The 17,476-nt window shown below is 49.7% G+C and overlaps 1 protein-coding gene across 9 annotated transcripts in view; it reads left to right on the forward strand.

The window, feature by feature from the left end:
• VPS13B (vacuolar protein sorting 13 homolog B) overlaps positions 1 to 17,476 on the forward strand; it is a 3,421,660-nt gene that overhangs the window by 522,160 nt on the left and 2,882,024 nt on the right. The gene's annotated exons all lie outside the window — the stretch shown is intronic.

Below are 17,476 nucleotides of genomic sequence, written 5' to 3' on the forward strand. Positions count from 1 at the left end.
CAGCCTTCCTGAGCATGAAATTACTGGTCTTGCAGGCACACTTCCAAGTCCCTTAGTTCTCAATGTCTTCTGTCTTTCACCTTTCACAGCTGTATCATTCATGGGGTTGAACTCCATGGATGCGTTAATCAACCTAATGTAGCATCCATGTTTTTCCAAACTCATGTTGCTGTTTGAGATCTATGAAGTGACCCTGTCAGAAGCTCCTTGAAACAATAATTGATCCTTGTTTCACTGTTAATTCATGGGAATCTAGACTGATACTTTACAACAACATACAAAATTAATTTTTAGTGCGGATTTGGAAATGTCAGCTAAATTTCCTTTACTCCCAAATAAAGGCTATTTGAAAAGGGACATCTGATCTTTCAGAAGCATCGTAATGAGTAGGGTAAGGAAGAGGAGCAGACACTGTATAAGTGCATAGGACAAATAAGTGTAGAGGTAAGACAACAAGTTGGCTACTGGGTGTAACGTAATTACGGTAGTCTGCCTTCGTTACGTTTTTACAGAGATGGCAGACAATGAGACTGAAGTCAAGCACTATAGTGTGTTTACATAGAATGCAGACCATAAGAGACAGATGCGGATGGTAGCACTGCTAACAAGGAGATAATAGCCGGATGGCCTACAGTAAGTAGTCACATTACATTAAAGAAATGCAAGATTTTCCAAAAACTGGACTCTCACATTTGTATCTAGAGTCTTATGTGGTATTTTCTGCTCTGTGGGCCTCCAGGAGTTCATTCCAGTCAGCTTCCCCTACAACTTCGTGTTCTGGTTCCCTGATGTTTTTTTAAAGGTTGCTACTATGAAGATCTTACATGTGCTTCATGACCCTTTGGAAAATTATCTTTTCATATACTGTATGATGTAGCTTCTAGCTCGTTTTAAATCAAGTTTTAATGTGATGGCAATATTTAGTCCAGACAAATAGTATTGGAGCTATGTGGTTTGTGGTTGCATGATGGGCCTGAGATGTGCCTAAGCAGACCCTCAGTTTGGAGGCTTTCATCAGCCTATTTTGTAGGAAAATATCTCCATGCTCAAGAAAGAGCTGGGTTTGCCAAGCCAATGTAACAAGATCAGAACTGTATTGTTAGCTCCAAGTGTTACCTATGTAAATGTCCCCTACAAATTAAGATAGACATGAAGAATTGTTGATATTCCTTTTGATAATAACTCAAGCATAGATTTCAACACAGCACAAGTGAACGAATGTGAATATCTGATTCCCTTTTGCAAATACTGATGAGCAATTCAACAGTGTTATTTCCTTGCATAAACTGGATGTACTTTTCCATGCCATCGTTACCCTGCATGTGATTGAAAATACAAAGGGGAGTGTGAAATGCATACAAGGGCCATTTCTCATCCCTCTGTGCATTCTTTACACTTGGCAATTCAGTCATACAAACTGCTTCTGTCCAGTATGCATTTTTATTCCTTAGACAGTGAAGAAATGCATTAGTCTAGATTTTTTCCACGGGATTAGCCGAATGATTGGCTGGGATCCTGCCTAAGCTGATTTGCCCCGATCTGATAGGGTTCATCAGGAGCATTCGACACTACATGCACATAAAGCTTATAATGGGGTGCATTGACATTTTGCTCTAAAACCCTCTTAACGCTCGGCTCCAGACCCAAATTCTTCAATCAAATCCTTGCTAATTTTGTCTCAGCTTCCACTAGGCTTTGTGTAAACGTCTCCCTCTCGGCCCAAGTTTTGATATCTAGGGGCATGCGTCAGTGCTGTTCATTATCACCACTCCTCTTTCGATGTAGCCCTTTGCACAGGGAATTTAGAATGAGCAAAGAGATTTGAGTACTCCCTGGGAAATCCTTGGTCCATAAAATATCCTTACATGCTGATGACATCTGGCTTAGTTTGACAGAGGTTCCCCACGTTCTAGCTGCCCCCATGTCTGAGGTAAGGGACTTTGAGAGAGTCTGTGATTATAAAATCAACAACTGTGGACTTGGACTTTGACAATTGGACTAGGATAACAGATGTTTTATTAACAAAAAGAAAGGGAGTCCCTCAACTAGCCCTATTGCTATGGTGGGATTCCCTTCCTAGGAAGGAAAATAACAAAGGTGCTCATCAGGATGTCTTACACAACACAGTACTATCCTCTGTACAAACCTAAACTACCCAACTTGCCCAATACTCTGTCTTAGTTGGTTGTTTGGTGGTGCTTGACCCCCACCCACGGAATGTTTTGAAATGTCATTTTCAGCTTCCCAGGCTTTTGGCTCTCGTCACAGTTACAACACAAATATAAAAAGTCTTGATTAAAGGATGAACATATTATTCTTGTTTGCTTTCTGGTCGCAGTATTTATAATCCACAGAGAAGACCTGTGAGATCTTCCTCTTAGTTTCGTAGACCTTAGTTATGATGGTACTCAATAGTGGTTTGATTCAAAAGGAACAGGGTCGATTGTTGGGCCCTTACATACGCTCTTAACCTTTCAAATATACCTACCCCTTGTTTAATTAGCTTTTGTAGCATTGAAGGTAATTTTTGATAGCCCCTTTGTCTCTCTTCTCCGGACCAGTTCCCCTTCTGGTTTGGGGGTAATTTCCTGTAGCATTCCGAGGACCAAGGTACTCTGCTTCCCAAAGTAGGTTAAAGTTCTTTAGGTTTTCTATAGAGTGTTGATTATTTGGATGATTCAAACCTCTGTCTCCCCCATGTAGTGTTTTTTGACCAACTAGCCTGTTTGGCTACAACCTTCTCGCGTCTCCTTCTATGCTCTATTTGTTTGGTAGCCTGTTCTTGGGTGTTATGTATTCTCTGGGCTCCTTTTGTCCTAGGGAATATTGGTTCCCCTTCTTGGGTCATCACATTTGTGTCTTCTCTAGAGCGAATATCTGGGCTCTTCCATACCCTCTGCCCAACCTTTGTACATGAACTTCCCACTTATTTCTTGAGGTTTTGTAGCATGGAAGGAAGTTTTAGTAACCCCTTTGGTTCTCCCCTTATGAAGAATTCAGCTTCTTGTTTGAGGTCATTTCTGGTGGTCTCACAATGACCACAGGATTCTGCTTCCCAATGTTAATTAAAATTATTTATATTGTCTATGTACGGTTGATTTCTTGATCGACTCAGACCTCTGTAGCTCTAGCTCGACTATGTATCTCTTGTGGGTGAGGTAGCTTGTTCACCTCTCGGTTTGACTCGCTCCCACATCTGGGTTATACTCTTTTTGCTCTCCCCTTGGGATATTTCTCTTACGTGCTGCTTTCTAAGGGTCCCTTCAATTATGAGGGATATTGGTTCCCCTTCCTTGGGTATTCTCTTTTGCTCAGTCTGACTTAGACCCCCTTCTTGTGTATACCCTTTTGAGGGGTATTTCTCGTGGGTTCTGTTTTATACGGGTCCCTTTAGTCTTAAGGGGATATGGCTTCCCCTTCCTTTGGTCTCAAGCATGTGGCTTGGCTGGGCCCATTGGGCCTCCGAGTTATGGGATTCTGAATGCCCCATGGGCTTCGACTACCCTCCTCCCTCTTTGGCTCACAAGATGTGTACCTGCTGTTCCGCTGTCTTCTTTTTCGACAGGGGTGCGCACTCCGTCTGTGGTGATCTCCTCCTTCTTGGGAATGCTGTTCCAGACTTATACTGGTTGGTGCCTCTTCAGTGGCACGCCAGTGTTCCACCATGTTAGTTGTGGGTTGGCTCTCGGACAGAGAGCCGGGCCCCTTACTCCTCCGGCGCTTCTGTGCCAACTCTGTCCATTATGTATGGTCTGTAGTCCTGCCCCCAGCAGCATCGGCTCCATGCCGCAGCGTCTGCTGTGCACGTCTTTCTTCAAGCTGATATGCTTTGGCTCAGCTCTTCGCCCTCTCTCTGCAGGTAAGAGGATGATTCTTTATATATGATTTCTTTAGGTGAGAGACATAGTCTCATTGGTCCTGGCATTGCAATTCAATGGAGGGGTCAGTTTAGCCCCTGGTTTCCCACCCCTGATCCGTGCAAGGGTGTACTCTTCCCTTGCCCGGAGCAGAAGCAGTTTGCATTAATCCCACCCCCCAGCCGCTGGGTAGGGAGGGGCGCTTCACCTGCCAAATAAAATTGCTGTAAGCAGGAGATGGGTTACACCCTGAGTTATTTGATGAATAACAGACACAGAGACAGAGTGAACCTTTATAGGGATCCCAATGAGGACCACTCTTTATTAAACATACCCATACTTGTCACCTAGACCCTAGGATTCCCCTGACGTGAGCTCCATCTAAGTGGGGACCAGCTACGTCAGCTCACCCTTCCTTGAAGGGGTCTCAGGGACCCTAAGGATGCACTTGCCGCAACCAATCCCCATCCTAAACTCAGGTACCACCTACATGGAAATGAAGCCAGAGGATGGCCTCTGTGGGTCATCCCGTCTTGCACGGCAGCCTCAGGCAGGCCGCCAACCTATCTCTCTACCCCACACCAGGGTACCTCCCCTCTACCCCAATTAATAAGAATAGCCATCTACATTATATCCTATCTATCCCTACTTAACAGTTACCCTACATAACATTAATCACATATACACATAACTGCTCATATATATACCTAGACTCACAATATATACACAACTTAAAACAATATGTTACAATAGGGTGACTACTGCAGTCAGTCACCCTTTCACAGTCTCCTGGTCTCTGTCCCGCGGCACTGGCTCTAAATGTGTGCATGCAGGGCTGCTCCCGAGGGGTAATGCTGCTGATATGATGTGGACTGAACTTGGCCCCACAGATGATGTCTGGGGCCTGGCCCCTTCCTCGTCTTCCAGGGTGGCCCCATCCACCATGTGGGGCCACCGCACAACACACGCCCTTTATAATATCCTGGGCTGCCCCTATTGCTTTTTAACAGTTATATTACACCTTGTCTTGATCTACTAAATAGTCTGGGTGTCCAGTTTGCAAATTATGCGGATGACACCCAGATCCTTTTTGAGTTGTCTGGCAACTACAAGGAGGATGCTGCAGCTGTGAATTGTGTTTACTACGAAATCCAAGCTTGGATGACACACAATTCGCTGGCAATCAATGAAACAAAAACAGAGCTGACAAAAGAACAAGACCTTCGCTACAAAGCAAGTGTTGTGGGCTGCACTCCCAAATACCACATTGTGGTGTATAATAGTCTTAATAATGTTGAAAAAGAATGTATGCTTGAAATGTTCAAAATAATTGTTTCAGTATTTTTTTATTTTCTGATTATTTATCCTTAACGGGCAATTAAATACTCAATCATGGGTGGCAAATGCACATCGGGGCCAATGCATTTCGGACAAATCATGTCCATCAGGGCCAGTGCAATCTCTTCACTAGATCAGATAGTCACAGTTAATTATCCATAGTCATTCATTTTACACTTACATGAACCACATAAGCATATTAAAATCAGAATACATTGCAAACAGTACACATTTGATGCGAATAATATATCAATCGTAATATCAACACACAGTTGTATAATATTGTTTAGATACGTACGTTGTACGATGTTGCATTAGTAGGAGAAGGGAAGGAAAGAAAACAACACATTATTGTTATCTAATCACCATGGTCTTATTAGTTGTGCCAATACATAACTGGTTATTAGACTGACCTGTTGGTGAGCGCAACAGTGGACGGTGTCTGCAAAAATATAATATGAAGGGTTTTACTCTGTTGTATTATATATTCTATAATCATCCAAAGATAGCTGTTCAACGATAGTTGGTACGTGGGTACCCAAGTCTCTTACTTAATTCTTAATGCCGCGTTCTACTCGTGTGATGGAGCGATCGAGGCAGATATCTGGCATTCCTCGTGTTTAGTAGAGCTGCTCATTATGGCCTCCGGTCCTCGATTGAAGAAACTCAATCCTCAATATGCTCACTTTGAGGTTGCGAGCAACACAATCACTGTTAGTAAATCAGTTTTAACATTAGGAGTCACTTTAAATGCTGAGCTGTCAGTGAAGATACAGTTCTCCAGCATGGGGTCTGGCATGGATTCACATGCTCATGAATATTCCCCGTCGTCAGGCTGGGAATCCTCGGTAAAGAAAAAACCAGTATCAGTTTCGTTTCTGATCTGTCTTTCGTAGTAATAACCAATCACTGGTCTCTGCGTCATACTGACCACAGCCAATGACTGCCCTCTACCTAAGCACCGCCTCTGGCAGCCATCTTCAGATTTTTACCGCACGTTCATGTGTTGGGATCCTCGTGCTATTGCTCTCGAGCGTTAGTGCTATTTTTTCGCGCTTTTTCACAAAAACTTCGATTCTTTCGGTCAAAAGAGCCTCAAGCTCCACCGATCCTACATCCGATCAACGGGGACCCGTGTCGGATTCATCTGTGCCCCTCAAGGGTGAAGATTTCGTCGAGCTACACTTCGGAGGACTCCAGAAGCTTCTCAGGCCCGGTCTCGGAGATGGCCCAGGAGAAGGGAAGCTCGACGCCCGGAAAGCTGTTCAGGGCCTGCCCTGGATGCCAGCTGCAGAACGTCTTCAAGGAGGACGAACACTCTTTCTGCCTTTACTGCCTTCATGGGGACAAGACGCACGTGGAGAAGGACTGTGCGTTTTGCGGCAACATGTCGGAACGGACCATGAAGGACCGCCATCAACGTCTCGCCAGCTGGCTGGAGGGTAAGAGCCCGTCTGGCGAGAAGAAGAAGAAATCTGAGCGGTCTTCTAAGACCTTTGAGGGCGCCCCGGCGACGGGGGCCCAACATAAGGCCAAGCACCGCGAGTCCGCTGGCACCGGGAGCGCCGAACGGTCGGGCTCTACGGGCGCCAGGCAGGGCGCACCCTCCCCGGCACCATCAACCACGAGCCAACGCTCTGGGTCGGGTAAGAGGAAGGCCGAGCACCCGGCGAAGCTCCTGGAGAGACCCCGGTCGAGCTCTAAGGCAGAGGAGGAGCGTGGCAGTGCCCCCTCCCTCAAGGATAAGGCGGTGAGCGCACCTAAGGTGGTGAAGGCCTTGATCCATTCGACCAAGCCCTCTATCGAAACGGTCGCGGCGGCCCTGGCCCAGCCTGTGGAGGCTGCACCAGTGGTGGCGGCCTCGGGGCCCAGAATCTCCCTGCCTCCTCGGAGGGAGTCTTCTTTCGTGCCCATCGATAGGACCCCCGTGAAACCCTCCGTGGTGAAGAAGGGGGGGCAGGGCGTCGTCGTAGATTCGGCCTCAACCTCAGAAGAGGAACTGATCGAGGTCTTAAGCCACGGCCTAGGCGTGGAACAAGACCAGCCCGTCGGAATGGGCCCCGACGCAGGTGACGACGACGACATCGTCGAGGATACCGACGGGGCCCCTGCTCGCCCGTCGGATTCCCCTCTGCCAGCGCCGCAAGACAACTCAGCGGCCATTTTGTTGGCTATACAGTCCTTATGCTCCGAGATAAGGACGAGACTACCGTTACCGACGGAGGAACCTCTCCCGTCGGGGGATCCAGAACCGGGACCTTCTGGTGTTCCCCCTACCAAGAAAAGAAGGATCCATCCACCGCCTCCTTTTCAACCGTCGCGCCCCGTCCAGCCCTCCTCCCCGTCCACCCGAGGCTTCTCCGCCCGACGAGATTGGATCGTTCCACTCAATGATCGCCAGGGCATCCGAGCTTTTCCAACTCTGCCCTGAGGAGAAGAAAAAGGAAGGCTTCCTTTACCAACGGCGCGAGACCAAGAGGAAGACGGTCCTCGCAGTGCCTCTGTTGGACGACATTTGGGATGAGGGCCTTTCCCTCCTCAAGAACCCTTCCACGACGCCAGCGAAAAGAGACCGGTACGAGAAAAAGTACCGGGTCCCGGACTCGGCCCCCCTATGCCTCCGGGCGCAGCCTACCCCGGACTCCGTCGTCTCCGCGGCAGCCAGGAAGAAAGCGGGGGGGGGTGCGGCCTCCACGTCGACTTCCCCGCCGGACGGCGAGGGAAAGAAATTGGATGCCATGGGACGCAGAGTCATCTCGTCGGCGGCGACGACGATTAAAGCGGCCAACGCCTTGGCTATCGTGGCCCGCTACGACAGGGAACTCTGGTACAAGATAGCTCCCCTGCTGGATTTTCTGCCGGACGACAAGAGGGCGGAGGCCCTTGAGATCCTGCAGGAAGGTGAGGTGGCCTCGGACCACGCCATCACCGTGGCGACGGACATCGCCGACACTGGGTTCCGCCAGATGGGCAACGGCGTTTGCCTTCGACGTCGCGGATGGCTCAAGGCTACGGACTTTCGGCAGGACGTCCAGACCAGGGTCCTGGACATGCCCTTCGACGGGAACAACCTGTTTGGGAAGACAGTGGACGATTCCCTTCAGGCCATCAAGGCGGATACTGAGACGGCCCGGGCCCTTGGAGTACTGCAGCAACGGCTGACGCCCTTTCGGAGCGGCGGAGGCAAGGGCGCCTCCAAAGGTTCCGGCGGCGGTTTCGCTTCCTACCGTCAAGCGGCCCGCTCGTCGTCGCAAGAGGCCTACAGAGGACGAGGCAAGTCTGGCGGCCCCCGCCGTCGTCGCCAAGGAGGCCAAGGCGGCAAGGCCGCGTCCAAGCAGGATTGAACCGGCCGTGGGGTCGGGCCCCCACCGAAGCACCCCGGTGGGAGGCCGGCTGGCGGGCTTCGTCAGCGTGTGGGAGTCCATCTCCACCGACCGTTGGGTGCTGGACGCCCTGGCCCGGGGCCACGCGCTCGAGTTTCAAAGAAGGTGCCCGCGCGTCCCCCCCGTGGCCAGGAAAGAACTTCACGTCCCTCAACTTCTCCTGGAGGTAAAGGCGATGCTCAGAAAGGGCGCCATCGAACTCGTCCCAAAGAGGCTTCGGGGCTCCGGAGCCTACTCGCGATACTTCCTCGTGAAGAAGAAGACGGGAGGATGGCGCCCCATCCTGGACCTGCGACGCCTGAACAAGTTCATCAAGGCGCAGAAGTTCCGGATGGTCACCCTCCAGCACGTCCTGGGTCAGCTGGAGGAAGGAGACTTCCTATCGTCGTTGGATTTGGAGGATGCCTACTTCCACATTCCCATCCTAAAGGGGCACCGAAAATTCCTCAGATTCGTGGTCCAAGGGCGTCATTACCAGTTCAAAGCCCTTCCCTTCGGACTGCGGTCGGCACCCAGGGTTTTCACCAAGTGCCTCGCACCGGTGGCGGCGCAGCTGCGCCGCGAGGGGATTCACGTCTACCCCTACCTGGACGACTGGCTCATCCGCGCCAAGACGAGGGAGCTCGCCGTGGTCCACACGGCAAGGACCGTCCAACTCCTCACGGACCTGGGATTCTCCGTGAACTACGCCAAATCCCACCTGGTGCCCGCGCAAGTCGCACTGTTTCTGGGAGCGAGGCTCGACACAGTGTCCCTTCTGGCCTCCCCGTCGGAGGAGAGGACCAGGACCATCTTGGGCAAGGTGCAACGGATGTTGGTGGCCGACGCGGCCAAGGTGAGGTCCATCAAGTCCCTCCTCGGGATGATGTCTTCCTGCATCTACCTCATTCCCATGTGCAGGCTCCGGATGCGCCCGTTGCAAGAGTTCCTGGATGCGCGCTGGATCCAGACGACGGGCAGCTTCGAGGAAAGGATCAAGCTCGACGAGAGTTTCCGACGAGCGATACGGTGGTGGGGCACCCGCGCGCATCTGACGGCGGGCATGGACTTCCAGACCCCAGCCCACCAGGTGACTGTGACCACGGATGCCTCCCTAGAAGGGTGGGGAGCGCACACCGAAAATCTGCACGCAAGGGGACTCTGGCTCCCGACGGAGAAGTCCCTGCATATCAACGTCCTGGAGCTCCGTGCAGTGTTTTGGGCCCTCAGGTCCTTCCTTCCGTCCCTCAAGGGCAAGGTGGTGAGGATCTTCACCGACAACACCACCACCATGTTTTACATCAGGAAACAGGGCGGAACCAGGTCCCCAGCGCTGTCCAAGGAGGCGCAGGACCTGTGGCATTGGGCCGTCGCCCAAGGGATTCCTCTGGTGCCGTTTCATCTGGCAGGGATAAAAAACACCATCGCCGACTCACTCAGCAGGGAGCTGCGCTCGTGCCACGAGTGGGAACTACGGCAGGATCTGGTGGATCGCCTCTTCCGACGGTGGGGCACACCCCAGATCGACCTGTTCGCGACGGCGACGAACACCAAGTGCCGGAGGTTCGCCAGCAGGTTTCCCCAGACGAGGAGCATGGGCGATGCTTTCTCGTTCCCCTGGGAGGGCCTGTTCCTCTACGCGTTCCCTCCCTTGCCTCTGCTAATCCGGCTCGTCAACCAGCTCAAGAGGTCACGGTGCAGGATGATCCTCGTCGCACCTGCGTGGCCGAGGCAGATATGGTTCCCGGACCTTCTGGACTTGTCGGCGTCCCCGCCAATCAAGCTGCCGGCGGACGCGGATCTACTCTCCAGGGAAGGAGGCGCCATCCTCCACCACGACCCGAAGTCGCTGAACTTGCAGGCCTGGCTCCTGCAGCGCTAGAGTTTGGAGGATACGACATACCGGCCGATTGCAGAGAGGTTCTTGCAAAGGCCAGGGCGTCCTCGACTCTTAAATGCTACGGACACAAATGGAAGAGGTTCTCTGTCTGGTGCTACGCACAGAAGATTAACCCTCTACGGATTACGGCTCCCCAAGTGCTGCCGTACCTGCTGACGCTGGCCAAAGCTGGTCTGGCACACGCGTCCATCAAGATTCATCTTGCTGCGATCTCCCGATACACCAGAACCACGGGCCGGACGTCCTTGTGGTCTCATCGTCTGGTGAAAGAGTTCATGAAGGGACTGTTCAGATCGTTCCCGCCGGTGAAGGCTCCGGCCCCGGCGTGGGAGCTCAACGTGGTGCTGACCAAACTCATGGGACCTCCGTTCGAGCCTCTGCACTCGGCCCCGTTGAAGTTTCTATCGTGGAAAACAGCTTTTCTCGTGGCCATCACCTCCGCACGACGAGTGGGAGAGATCCAGGCCCTTTCCTGCAAGGCCCCGTACTTGACTTTCCACGACACGAGGGTAGTGCTCAGGACGCACCCCTCCTTCATGCCCAAGGTACCGTCGGACTTTCATCTCAACGAACCCTTGGTGTTACCTGTGTTCTTCCCGTCGCCTTCGTCGCCGGCTGAGAGGACTTTGCACTCGCTGGATGTAGCTAGAGCGCTGAAGTTCTACGTGGACCGCACGAAAGGTTTTCGGAAGACGTCACAACTCTTTGTGAACTTTGGACCTGTCAATCAGGGGAAGGCTCTCTCGAAGGCTTCCATCTCCAGATGGCTCTCCGGCTGTATCATGTACTGTCACCGGTTGGCAAACCGACCGCTGCCTGGCCGTCCGAGAGCCCATTCCACCAGAGCGATCGCAGCTACCACGGCGTTCCTATCTGGTGTGCCCCTGCTGGACATATGCAGGGCTGCTACGTGGAGGTCGACGCACACCTTCACGAAATTCTACTGCGTCGACCGGGATTCCAGGGAGGAGTCCAGGGTCGGCCAAGCAGTGCTGCGCAACCTGTTCGCCTGAGGTGAGCCTGGTGAGGAGGTAAGATGCTTAATGTTGAGTTGATGTGATGCTTAATGTTGAGCCTTTGCCACCTCCCGTGGTTGTGCATGTGTGTACTGCTATGTATTCTTTATTCATGAGCATGTGAATCCATGCCAGACCCCATGCTGGAGAAGGAACAAGTTACTTACCTGTAACTGTTGTTCTCCAGCATGGGTCTGGCATGGATTCACATGCGAACCCTCCCGCCTACCCCTCTGCGGCTCTTCACTTGGTCATACTGCCACTTCACGTGCTTCCAAATCTGAAGATGGCTGCCAGAGGCGGTGCTTAGGTAGAGGGCAGTCATTGGCTGTGGTCAGTATGACGCAGAGACCAGTGATTGGTTATTACTACGAAAGACAGATCAGAAACGAAACTGATACTGGTTTTTTCTTTACCGAGGATTCCCAGCCTGACGACGGGGAATATTCATGAGCATGTGAATCCATGCCAGACCCATGCTGGAGAACAACAGTTACAGGTAAGTAACTTGTTCCGTACCTCAGATTCGTTCATTATGTGGACATGTCATTAAACTGCTCCACAAAATTGGGCTGTATCTGTCTATAAAAGAAATATGCATGTCATGGCATCATCTCTTAAAAATACCTGTCTAGACTATTGCAATAGTCTACTGATTGGTACATCACAAGCTAACTTTGCAATGTCTTCAAACCACTCAAAATGGGGCCGTTAGAACGGTCTTTGGTTTAGCCAGACTTGATCACGTCACCACTTTCAGGAGGGAACTGCACTGGCTTCCAGTGAAGCAGAGGATTAAACACAAAATCCTCTCGCTCACTTATAAATGTCAGAATTTGAGTGCTCGCCACTATCTCAACAAGAGGCTATCATGGAAAGAATCTGGCAGAGTACTGGCTCCTCTGACAATCTTTAGTTTAACCAGCCACAATCCCGTTTGAAAACATTTGGTGATTGCAGCTTTGAATTCAATGCTCCACGTGAATGGAATGTCCTGTCTCTTGCTATCAAAACTTCCCGATCACTAACAATGTTTAAGAGAAATGTCAAAACCTTACTGTTTAACCTAGCTGACTAATTGCTCTCCTCATTTTTTCGATCTTCAAACTTCTCCTGTCCCCTATTTCTCATCCTGCCTCTCTTGGTGCCCTCTGAGGCCCACGGGCATGTAGCACTGTCTAAGAATTCAAATAAATATGCACCTGGGTCCCACCCGACATCACCGCTGTGGCCTGCGGCATCCTTTAAAGTCCATCAGCACCATTTTCGCATCAGCCGGCGTCCCCGTGTGCCAAAGCATCCCCGTGTGCCAAAGCATCCCGAGGCCCGCCCCCTCAGCAATGTGTTGTTGCAACGCAGGGGGAGGGCCGCGTCTTCACCCGGGCTGTTCAAAGGAGCGACCTGGGACTCATCACCTGTCTCCTCTTAATCAGTATCCACACCAACCATGTGTAAAGGCTCCATTAAGTCAGTATTTCTCTCTGTTGCCGTATATTTTAGAGAGCTAAGAACACCAGAGTCATTGAGTTTGAGAAATCTTACATGCTTACTAGATTGGGAATTCTTGCCAGTAAGATCCTGCTTGCCCAAACACCTGGTGGAGTGGTGTTTGCCTAGCGGGCTAACCTCAATAGTCTTGCAGGGGGCAGCTCCCCATTGGGGAGAAGGGACACATTCTCTGGATTCATCACAACACCAAATTGCGAAGGCCTCAGCAGCTTCATACCTCGGGCTCACTGGATACATTGAGCCAGGAGTTTACTTTTAAGTGTACCTACAAATCACTGGAATACCCCAGAGTCCAAATTTGGCTGCCTTTTTCGAGCTAATATGCTACCCCTGTCGATATGGATATTGAACGACTTAGAATGGTGGTATACTCGGGAGATGATCTGGCCAGGTCGCACAACCTCTGTAAACATGAATCTAATTCCCAGACTTTGGTACATTTGCCAGGGCATTCCTTTATAGTACCCAGTCACGTTTATCCACTCTCTCCAGCAAAAAGTCCTGAGATTTGTACTAGGCCAAAAATGCTGAACGATTGCGGCAAAAGTGATGATTAGGAGGAAGCCATGGGCAGGGGGGGGCATGGGTGTGTCGGACATTGAGAGATACGCCTTGGCCACTCACATTGCCTCGATACTTCAACGGAACAGTGGGGCCTCCCTCCTACTTTGGATGGAACTAGAGCAGGACGCCATGGCGTTGCCTTTAGAAACCCTGCCACACTTAAGCTTATCGGCTAGAACAAATGGTGGGAACCCCTCTGCAGTCGCCACGGGTTGCTCCTCAATACTGGGAGAGGGCCAACAGGCTATGGACTGTGGGACACCGCCTGTGGCCATGGCTCCAGGCCTTGAGAACCCAGATTCTGCCCCATGTGGCGTAATCCTACTTTTGGACCAAGGAAAAAGGGTGGCTTGAACCGATTAAGCCTTACCTCTCGACTTTGAAGCCTGCAAAGTTCCGTTCCACCTCATGGAAGCAGAAATGTTTTGATACTCCCAATTCCGCCATTTGGCCTCAAATCCACTTATAAGGGGTGAAGGGACCTGCCAAGCAACCCCTCCGGAAAGCTTCCTAAAAAGTGGTCTACTTAAAGGTTGCATTTCACACCTATCTAAGAATTTCGACTGAATAGATCTCTCAGGATATTTTCCCTATATGAAGAGGTGGGAGGAAGAACTGGTGGTTGCAATTAGCCCGGCATCCTGGGTGTATATCTGGACCAGGGCACAGAAATCTTTGTGGTGCATCACTAACAGGGAGGACCCCTACAAGAGTTTGTTCTGTTGTTTATTTCTCCCTCTGCATATTCAGACTACGTTGGAGATTTACCCCCAAGTGTTGGAGCTATTGTAGGGTAACTAGGTAGTCTTGCCCACATATGGTGGTTATACCCTAAAGCAGAGATTTTCTGAAAGGAAGTTATTTCCAGAATAAAAGACATTGCCAGCATTGGGTTACCCCTTGACCCACTAGTGGTACTCCTGGACGACTGTGAAGGCAACACGGAGGGGACACAAGACAACTGTATATGATTTTTATGTACACACTTTTATTATGACAAACAATACAAAACATACCAATTGACCACAACATACTACCAAGCAAACCTATCACAGAACCTCAGCACAAAATCAAAAATGTTCCTGAAATATCAGCAGAGGCATTCGCAATGCTGGTAAAACACAGCAAGAAAGCTGGATCACCCATGGATCCCTGTCCCCAGGACGTCTACAAATCAATCCTCGCACAAGGAACGCCAGCAGAATACTACAGAAACCTTCTGAACCTTTCACTAGCAACAGGAACTGTACCAAAGACCTTCAAATCAGCATAAATCAAACCACTTCTTAAAAACACAAGCAGCGACGTAGAATACCTATCCAACTACAGGCCGATTTCAAACATTCCCTACCCGGCAAAACTCCTGGAATCCCACGTATACAAACTAACCCAAGAATACGTAGAGAAACACCACCTGCTAGACCAAGCTCAAGTCAGCTTCAGAACCGCAAGAGGAACAGAAACAGCACTACTATCCATCTGGGATGACATAAAAACCAATGCAGACTCAAACACACCATCAGCCCTCATTCTACTCGACCTCTCCGCAGCCTTCAACACAGTAAGTCATGACATCCTAACCAAAAGGCTAGAAGACATAGGCATAACAGACACAGCACTACTCTGGACTAAATCATTCCTAGCAGACAGAACAGAAACCGTATGGATTAAACCCTTCAAATCCACTCCAAGAGTTAACGACTGTGGAGTGCCACAAGGATCCTCACTATCACCACTGTACTCCAACATCTACCAGACTCCGGTCATCAGTATCTTCAAAAAGTACAACATTACATGCTAAAACTACGCAGATGATACCCAAATCATCTACAAAATCAAAGACACCCAAGCTGATCATTCAACCATAATCTAGTGTCTAAAAGAAGTCTTCAACTGGATGACTGCCAACAACCTGAAAATCAACCCAGGAAAGACAGATTTCATGATCATATCCAAAGACCAAGAGAAGGAAACTGTCCTCCCGTGGCCAACGGAAATGGGAACCACCCCATCACCATCTAAGGTAGTAAAAAAATCTGGGAGTACACCCTAACCTTAGAACCACAAGTAAATGCAACAGTCAAGAAATGTTTTTTCCTCCTCCACACGGCAGGAAGAATCCTACCTTTCCTCTCCTTCACGCACAAAACACTCACTGTCGTCACCCTCATTACGTCAAGAATCGACTATGCAAACAGCCTCTAGCTCGGAATACCAGAATACGTTCTGAAGAAACTACAACATTTCCAAAATGCAGCAGCCAGACTACTCCTCAAACTGTCAAGAAGAGAACACACCACTCCTGCCCAAAAAACACTACACTGGCTCCTAGTAAAACACTGCATCACCTTCAAAACAATGTGCACAGCGCACAGGGCAATCCGTGGACAAGGAGCAGGATTCCTACAAAAGAAAATAACAATCTACAAGCCAACAAGACTCCACAGGTCGAGCTACGAAATCCGCCTGCAACCAAAACCATACCTCAAGAAGAAACTTGGAGGCACCTCCTTCTTCCACTTAACCGCAAAGACCTGGAACAACATCCCGAAAGAAATAAGAAACACCAAAAATCACCTAAAATTTAGGAAATTACTAAAAACCTGGCTCTTCAACACCACAGACTCAAACTGAAAAACGGAACTGAAAGGAAAAGGGATGACTAAACTGGAGTGGACACGGACAACTCCCAGTACCGACTGTGAACAACTCCCTATGTGAAGAAGCTAGCACTAGCCCTACGAGTAGGAAGGGAAACAGGTAGGGCTGCGAGGGAGGCTGGGGAAGGAGGGACCCGATGTGAAAGGGACCTTGAAGGCCGGACGGACCCAGATCAGAACTGAGGCGCAGGGGTGCTCCCGAACCCCACCTGGGGAGATTATGTAAGCCAAGCGCCTCAATTCAGGATAAAGATGCCAACTAACCAATCGCACTAACAATTCCTCACTCTGCATACACCGCTCAAACTACAAACCAAACACAACCACAAACCTACAGCACAACACACCGCACAAACTTCACTACATTACAACAACAACATTACAACAACAAAACAAAAACAAAAACACACATAGTTTGCACAACAGTACACAACGACTACCGGTCGAAAACACCCCAGGCTCAGCCAACAGACCCACCGGGCTGAGGCCGCCAACAGCATATCACTGTTCTCTTGCACTTTTCCAGCTTCTTCCCACTAACCCTCCCTCCCTCCCTCCCCTTCCTCTTTCGGAGCCACCAGAGCACCAGGGGACAGCTCCGGTGGTGATAGTGCGGGGTACAAATGTCCTTTAACATTAACATTACATTAAGCAAAAGGAAGAGTTGGAAAAACCTCTGACTTGCCGTATGGTAAGGTGGGATTTCCCTACCTAAATGAAACTTATGATAGTCAGGAAGTCCAAAGCAAATGTCCATCTGTCTCCAAAACCTATCCTTGCCCTCCCCTCACATCTAACTGTATACAATGTGTAGGGATGTCAGCATCAAATGTGAAGTGTTGAAAAAAAAAAAAAAGTTCAGAGCTTCTTCCAGCTCTGAAGTGAAAAAGGGGTTTCCCTTCCCCAAGATTCAAATAGTTCACTTTACAACAGAGGGGTTCCAAGTCTTCAAATGTTTCAAAATAACAGTTCCTTGGTATATTCAATGTTCCAAAATAACACAGTTCCTTGGGATCTTTCCCAGCTCTCAGATTGTGTTTACTTGTCACCAATTTTATAAATTTCAGCTCATCATTCTTTGTTCACATAGTATTCCTTCATTCACTCACAACGTAGCTTTTCTTGAGATGGATTTATTCAGTGTAGGTGCAGTTGTTGGACCACACGGTCCACCCATTACACGTCAGGCAACCCACACACCTTATTTGGATCTCTTTCATACGTTTCTTGCCACTGTTTCAGCTTCACAGAAAGACTTGACTCAATATCC

Source organism: Ambystoma mexicanum, chromosome 5q (genome assembly GCF_040938575.1).
Source record: "Ambystoma mexicanum isolate Mex_15411 chromosome 5q, UKY_AmexF1_1, whole genome shotgun sequence".
NCBI lineage: Eukaryota > Metazoa > Chordata > Amphibia > Caudata > Ambystomatidae > Ambystoma > Ambystoma mexicanum.